We start from the raw sequence: 8,284 nt of genomic DNA, 5'->3' as shown, positions 1-8,284 counted from the left end.
GATGGTGATGCCTCCCCAGCTGCTGCCATTGTCCGTGGGTTGATTGTGATGTCACAAAAACATTTGGCTGCTGAGCGGGTATAAATGTGGGCCAAGGCGCAAGTCTCAGCAGTTGCCCTCCCCAGAGAGAAATGGGCAGCTCGGTGGCACTCAGCCCAGGTGATCTGTCCCGTGGCAGCAAGCTGGCAAGCGGAAGGAGGCAATTGCCCGGTGCTGGCATGCTGTGGCCCTGGTGGTCTCCTACCCCGTGGTGGCAAGCTGGCAAGCGGAAGGAGGCAATCACCCGGTGCTGGGATGCTGTGGAGCAAGGAGAAGGCAAGTACAAAGATTACTTGCTGGTGGGATCGCTACTTGAAGGTGACTGACACTCAGCTCTGAAGCTGGCTGATGTCTGGCAATGGACCTGATGAGGTTGCAGCTGGTGGATGGTTGTCAGAAGAATTTGCATTCAGGCTAGTGGATGTTGCGAGGCTACGCTGGCTGAGATGGGTGCAAACTGGTTTGGAAGCCTTGTTTGTTAACAGGCAGCCAAACAGAGGAGGAATCTGGGGGGACGCTGTCGGGTGTTGGCCATCCCACTCACCTGCTTGCCTTTGCCTTACAGGGATGTCTGGAGCCGGTGAGGTTTTCCCCAAGTCCAGTCTTAAAAGTCATCAAGAGAACCGCAGGACATCCCTATTTACATCGGAGAAGTTAACGTGAAATACTGGCAGTGAGGAATGGACAAGGCCGTGGCCATACTTGAGAGAAGGAGCTTTGAAGGGAGACTGCAGTCGGACATCTGCTGCATTGCAAGTGATGGGGCAGTGGGGAGAGAGAAGAAAATGAGGGAGGGAACATTAGGCCACATTAGGTGCACCACTGAACTGCTATGAAGTCACTTTAAACAGGCATGGCTTCCCCTCAGGGATTCTGGGAACTGTAGGTGGTTAAGGGGACGGAGACTTGTTACAGTGGTTAAGTATTAGGATTAGGATTAGGTGTAGGGGTGGGGGTAGGGTTCCCTTCTTGTAGCTCTAGTTAAGGGTTAGAGTTAGGGTTAGCGTCAGGGGCAGGGGTAGGGTTGGGGTTCCCTTTTTGCCAGGGAACTCTGGGAATTGTAGCTCTAGTTAGGGGGCAGGGTTAGGGTTCCCTTCTTGCCAGGGAACTCTGGGAATTGTAGCTCTAGTTAGGGGGCAGGGCTAGGGTTAGGGTTCCCTTTTTGCCAGGGAACTCTGGGAATTGTAGCACTAGTTAAGGCTTAAGCGTTAGCGTTAGAGTTAGGGTTATCGTCAGGGGTAGGGGTGGGGGTGGGGGTAGGGGTAGAGGTAGGGTTCCCTTCTTGGCAGGGAACGGGGTCCCCTAACAACTCTTGGCACCCTTTTCCAACTATAGCTCCCAGAGTCTTTGGGGGTGTTTAAGCCATGAGTGTTTAAAGCGGCTTCATAGCGCATTAAATGGTGTGGATGTGGCCATGGCCTCCCTCACCCCACTGCCTCTTATTAATGAAGAATCGAAAGGATTTCCCAATTCAAATCTCTCGGAAACAGGAAACAGAAATGGAATGGACAAGGCTGTGGCCAAACTTGAGATAAGGAGCCTTGAAGGGAGACTGCAGGCGGACATCTGCTGCATTGCAAGTGATGGGGCAGTGGGGAGAGAGAAGAAAATGAGGGAGGGAACATTAGGCCACATTAGGTGCACCACTGAACTGCTATGAAGTCACTTTAAACAGGCATGGCTTCCCCTCAGGGATTCTGGGAACTGTAGGTGGTTAAGGGGACGGAGACTTGTTACGGTGGTTAAGTATTAGGATTAGGATTAGGGGTAGGGTGGGGTGGGGGTGGGGGTAGGGTTCCCTTCATGCCAGGGAACTCTGGGAATTGTAGCTCTAGTTAGGGGGCAGGGTTAGGGTTCCCTTTTTGCCAGGGAACTCTGGGAATTGTAGCTGTAGTTAGGGGGCAGGGTTAGGGTTCCCTTCATGCCAGGGAACTCTGGGAATTGTAGCTGTAGTTAGGGGACAGGGTTAGGGTTCCCTTTTTGCCAGGGAACTCTGGGAATTGTAGCTCTAGTTAAGGCTTAATGGTTATCGTTAGGGTTAGGGTTAGCGTCAGGGGTAGGGGTGGGGGTAGGGGTAGAGGTAGGGTTCCCTTCTTGGCAGGGAACGGGGCCCCCTAACAACTCTTGGCACCCTTTTCCAACTATAGCTCCCAGAGTCTTTGGGGGTGTTTAAGCCATGAGTGTTTAAAGCGGCTTCATAGCGCATTAAATGGTGTGGATGTGGCCATGGCCTCCCTCACCCCACTGCCTCTTATTAATGAAGAATCGAAAGGATTTCCCAATTCAAATCTCTCGGAAACAGGAAACAGAAAGAAGAAAGACTTTGTATCTCAAGCCATTTTGGAAGGTTTTAACTTGAAATGCCAATAAACGTATTTTTATTGTATCGTGTTGTATAGTGTTGTGATTAACATGGGAGGAGGGTGGTAAAATGCGTTTGTCTTTCTGCATGCGTTTATAGTAGGCATTTTGCACTCACCTGAACCCTTGCAGGGAAAGGGACAGGGCACAATGGGAAAGGGTAGGGCAACCGGGCTGCTTAAACCACACCCCTTTTCCAAGGGAAGCACCATGGGGGTGGGCCGTCCGAGAGAGAACAACAGAACACAGAACAAAGAAGACGGAAGTGGCGCACAGTTCCTTCTGTTCCCTCTCTTCCAAAGAATGGAACGTCAACACACAGAGTATGTGATCCAGTAGTCACACACACTCTGCAGCACGGGAGAGAATGAAACTCTGGACATCCAGCACCCGCTTCTCTGCTTCTCTCGAACTCTTTGACTGTAACCCTGTCCAATCTTTTTTCGAAGAGGACATCTGCAAATTTAGAGGAGTGGGAAGGAGGAGCTGAAGTGTTGCAGGTGGAAAGGGACAACCAGAGGCCTACAAAAAAGAATTACAAGGAAAACAAGATTTGGACATTGAGAATTTGGACTGAAATTAAGAATGAAGAATGGAGTGATCTCTTCATGGGGAGATCGGAAGAAATATGGATTACAAATCTGACCAAGATAAAAGTTGGAGCTTTTGGGACATTTGGACTCAAAAGAAGCAAGAAACATGATTTGGGCTCCGCTTTTGAAAATGGAGGACTGGTTGGAAGTAACATGGAGTTTGCTGGGATAGAGCTCCTCCGAGACTTGATGACCAATATAAAGGGCTATCAACAAAACCGGCAGAGAGGGACTGAGAGAGATTTGAAGGCCTCGGACGTGAGGAATCCAGGCTAAGAACTGATATTATGGACATATTTTGGGGATTGAAACCGGGGAGGGGGGAGGGAGAGTTTTTGAATCCAAAGGGTGTACAATTTTATGTTGTTCTCTTATTTCTAAGTATGTTTAGTAATTACTATAAAAGTGGGAAATCTGTGGAAGGGAACTTGGGTCGACTTTAGGAAAAGACGTAAAAGATTAGTATTACGAATTAATTGAGGTTTAAGCTAAATCTGGTTAATAAGAACTTGCTGAGTTAACTATTGGAATTGGGATGTATGAGGGGGAGGTGTGGGGAAGTCAGGGAAAGTGGTTAAGAAAGTAAGATTCTGAAATTATGCATGTTTGTGTCTGTGTCTTTGTGTCTGTGTTGTGTTTTGTATAAAATTTGAAAACCCAATAAAATTTTTTTTAAAAAAAATCTTTTTTCAAAGAGGGCCAGATTTGATGAAGTGAAGGGCCGTGAGGGCCGCCAAAACAGCCCCTTTTTTAGGGTTTTACCCCAGGAAATAAACTGCCACAGGGGCCAGATTAAACTGACTGGTGGGCTGGATTAGGCCCCCAAAATGGACCTTGGACATGCCTGATAAGCGCACAAACAAGATGTAGCGTGTGCACCATTTCATGTTTTACTGGAAAACTTAAGGTCACTGTTAGCTGGTAGGCTTGGCCTTGGGGGGAAATCCCCCCCCCCTTGAATCTGACTTAGGATTTCAGCACTGCCACTACAGAGTAACAGTGTCATCATAATTTCACCACGGCAACCAGCTCCTTCATTTCTACTTACTTGAAAGGCAGTTCATTGAGTATTTATTTTATTGATTTATTTTTGTATGAAATATTTATTAAGTTTTCCATAACTGAACACGTGGGCACTTTCTTTCCCTAGGAATTGCATCCCTAGCATTGCATCCTCCCCCCAGCCCCTCCCCAAAGCTTGCTGCACCCCAAGACGTTTTGCACTCACCTGAACCCTTGCAGGGAAAGGAGCAGGGGGCAATGAGAAGGGGCGTGGTGACCAGGCTGTTTAAACCACACCCCTTTTCCAACAGAAGCGGCAAGGGGGGGTCAGTATCCAGCACCCCCTTCTCTGCTTCTCTTGAATTCTTTGACTTTATGGGGACAAGCACAATTACTGGAAAGAGATTGTTGGTAAGACATGGCTCAAAGTAAGGCAATGGGCTGGCACTGAAGCCAGTTAGGCTGCTTTACACTGACATAATGCACACTTTAGAGTGAGTTCCAACAACAGTTTCCCTATTCTCATGAAGAAAAGATGCCCAAAGCGTTCAAATGATGCTTCTCCATAACAGGGTTGCGCATTCTTGGTTACATTTTGACAGCAATAATATGAAGATTTACAAAACATAAGAAAAGATCCCTGCTTGATCAGACTAGAGACCGATCTGGTTCAGTGTTCTGTTTCAACAACGGCCACCTAGATGCCTCAAGGTGCACTTGTACGTTCTGTGGGAGCGATTCCATTATTAAAGGAATATGTGTTCCTGAGTATGTTTGCCTGACTGAACGGTGTCCTGGAAGTCTGATTTAGGCCTCTTACTTGTCTGGATGGAGGACAGAGAAGCGTGAGTAAGCATGTGCAGAAATTAGCCTCCAATACACATTAAGATCTATGTTAGTAGTTCCACCCCCTTTTGCCTTGGCCGCACCCACTACTGTACAGGCATTTATTTTGTGTTTTTATCTCTTATTTATATGCTATGAACCACCCTGAGAACTACAGATGAATACAGGTACAGAAATTTGTTTGTTTGTTTGTTTGTTTGGTGGCTGTTTGAAGATTGCCTGAAAGGGAATGTGGACCTGGTTAAAAACCAAAATAATATCAGGAGCTGCAGTTAAAACAGAGGCAAATGTGGTCATTCGCTTGAGTGAAATAATCAAGAAACTTCAAATAATACCCCCTCCCTCTGACATATTTCCATCTGTGCGCTCTCTCTCTCTCTCATATGCACACACAAAGAGAGAGCGAGAGAGATGAAAGAAGGAAGGAAGGAAGGAAGGAAGGAAGGAAGGAAGGAAGGAAGGAAGGAAGGAACTACTCAGAAAGGTACCATCGAGCATATGAAAACTCTGAGTAACTTTCAGTTAATGGAGAAATAACATCTCCCAGGAAGCAAAAACTTCTTCGCTGCTCTTATCCAAAACTAGCCAAGCCTCCCAGCAGCTGTTCTTGCTGCATTTGCAGTTTGCACATCTGATTCACACTCCCAGAAGGCAAGATACACTATTGATTAAAGATTAAAACATGGTCTGGGGTTCTACTGGGCAAAAGATGCAGGGGGAAAGTAAAATGGCACAGTGCTGAAATGGTTTCAAAATTTCTGATTTTGGAGTGCATTATTTGACTTTCTGAAACTTGCAGCATTTCTTGGAGTGCTACATTAAAAGTATTCTCTTGGAAGTCTTCCTTTGTAACCTAAGAAAGCTGCCTGGATCAGGCCAGTGGCCCAAGTTCAGCATCCCATTCCCCCAGATGCCTGTGCAAAAACTGCAAGCAGAATCTGACCACAGCAGCCCTCGTGATTCTCAGGAACTGATATGCAGAAATATGCCGCCTCTGAACCTGGAGGTAGTATGTATCCATCACTTGACACATCGCTCATTTCACATGGCATCCACCTGGCTCCCCCCCCCCCCAAGAATGTGGGAGCCATAGTTTGCGTCATTGGGTTTGGTTCTTTTGTGACTGGATTTATAATGGGTTTTAGTCAAATACAATAAATGATTGATTGATTGACTGAAGAAAAAGTGTTTTTTCCTGAGATGCTAACTTTCTCTCTGCATGTCATTCCTTGAACAGCTTCCTGTGCAAAGATAAGGCTTGCTTTCATTGCTCTGTTCATTTGTGTATTGGACTAGTGTTGTGTGGAGGGAAATGTAACCACTGGGCCGAAAAATGTCCCCCTCCTGCCCCTTTGGGTTTCCGGTGTGGCCTTCACAGATATTGGCACAACTTGTGTGTGTGTGTGTTTTGGCTGCTGAGCTGTGCTCACCATTGTGAGGGCTGAGGGAGTGATGGTGATGCCTCCCCAGCTGCTGCCATTGTCCGTGGGTTGATTGTGATGTCACAAAAACATTTGGCTGCTGAGCGGGTATAAATGTGGGCCCAGGCGCAAGTCTCAGCAGTTGCCCTCCCCAGAGAGAAATGGGCAGCTCGGTGGCACTCAGCCCAGGTGATCTGTCCCGTGGCAGCAAGCTGGCAAGCGGAAGGAGGCAATTGCCCGGTGCTGGGATGCTGTGGCCCTGGTGGTCTCCTGCCCCGTGGTGGCAAGCTGGCAAGCGGAAGGAGGCAATCACCCGGTGCTGGGATGCTGTGGAGCAAGGAGAAGGCAAGTACAAAGATCACTTGCTGGTGGGATCGCTACTTGAAGGTGACTCTCAGCTCTGAAGCTGGTTGATGTCTGGCAATGGACCTGATGAGGTTGCAGCTGGTGGATGGTTGTCGGAATAATTTGCATTCAGGCTAGTGGATGTTGCGAGGCTACGCTGGCTGAGATGGGTGCAAACTGGTTTGGAAGCCTTGTTTGTTAACAGGCAGCCAAACAGAGGAGGAATCTGGGGGGACGCTGTCGGGTGCTGGCCATCCCACTCACCTGTTTGCCTTTGCCTTACAGGGATGTCTGGAGCCGGTGGGTTTTCCCCAGGTCCAGTCTTAAAAGTCATCAAGAGAACCGCAGGACATCCCTATTTACATCGGAGAAGTGAACGTGCAATACTGGCAGTGAGGAATGGACAAGGCCGTGGCCATACTTGAGAGAAGGAGCCTTGAAGGGAGACTGCAGGCGGACATCTGCTGCATTGCAAGTGATGGGGCAGTGGGGAGAGAGAAGAAAATGAGGGAGGGAACATTAGGCCACATTAGGTGCACCACTGAACTGCTATGAAGTCACATTAAACAGGCATGGCTTCCCCTCAGGGATTCTGGGAACTGTAGGTGGTTAAGGGGACGGAGACTTGTTACAGTGGTTAAGTATTAGGATTAGGATTAGGGGTAGGGGTGGGGGTAGGGTTCCCTTCTTGTAGCTCTAGTTAAGGGTTAGAGTTAGGGTTAGCGTCAGGGGCAGGGGTAGGGTTGGGGTTCCCTTGGCAGGGAACTCTGGGAATTGTAGCTCTAGTTAGGGGGCAGGGTTAGGGTTAGGGTTCCCTTTTTGCCAGGGAACTCTGGGAATTGTAGCTCTAGTTAGGGGGCAGGGTTAGGGTTCCCTTCTTGCCAGGGAACTCTGGGAATTGTAGCTCTAGTTAGGGGGCAGGGCTAGGGTTAGGGTTCCCTTTTTGCCAGGGAACTCTGGGAATTGTAGCACTAGTTAAGGCTTAAGGGTTAGCGTTAGAGTTAGGGTTATCGTCAGGGGTAGGGGTGGGGGTGGGGGTAGGGGTAGAGGTAGGGTTCCCTTCTTGGCAGGGAACGGGGTCCCCTAACAACTCTTGGCACCCTTTTCCAACTATAGCTCCCAGAGTCTTTGGGGGTGTTTAAGCCATGAGTGTTTAAAGCAGCTTCATAGCGCATTAAATGGTGTGGATGTGGCCATGGCCTCCCTCACCCCACTGCCTCTTATTAATGAAGAATCGAAAGGATTTCCCAATTCAGATCTCTCGGAAACAGGAAACAGAAATGGAATGGACAAGGCTGTGGCCAAACTTGGGATAAGGAGCCTTGAAGGGAGACTGCAGGCGGACATCTGCTGCATTGCAAGTGATGGGGCAGTGGGGAGAGAGACGAAAATGAGGGAGGGAACATTAGGCCACATTAGGTGCACCACTGAACTGCTATGAAGTCACTTTAAACAGGCATGGCTTCCCATCAGGGATTCTGGGAAATGTAGGTGGTTAAGGGGACGGAGACTTGTTACGGTGGTTAAGTATTAGGATTAGGATTAGGGGTAGGGTGGGGTGGGGGTGGGGGTAGGGTTCCCTTCATGCCAGGGAACTCTGGGAATTGTAGCTCTAGTTAGGGGGCAGGGTTAGGGTTCCCTTTTTGCCAGGGAACTCTGGGAATTGTAGCTGTAGTT

At 48.5% G+C, this 8,284-nt stretch overlaps 1 long non-coding RNA gene across 1 annotated transcript; it reads left to right on the top strand.

The window, feature by feature from the left end:
- The first annotated feature begins 229 nt into the window (after window positions 1-229).
- LOC309524126 lies at window positions 230-7,517 on the top strand. Its single transcript, XR_014215808.1, has 3 exons — window positions 230-315; window positions 605-980; window positions 7,349-7,517. It is a non-coding gene; the product is annotated as an uncharacterized lncRNA (long non-coding RNA).
- Window positions 7,518-8,284: the final 767 nt, after the last annotated feature.

This window comes from Podarcis vaucheri, assembly GCF_965113315.1.
Source record: "Podarcis vaucheri genome assembly, chromosome: Z".
Classification (NCBI taxonomy): domain Eukaryota; kingdom Metazoa; phylum Chordata; class Lepidosauria; order Squamata; family Lacertidae; genus Podarcis; species Podarcis vaucheri.
This window is presented reverse-complemented; position numbering and strand designations above follow the sequence as displayed.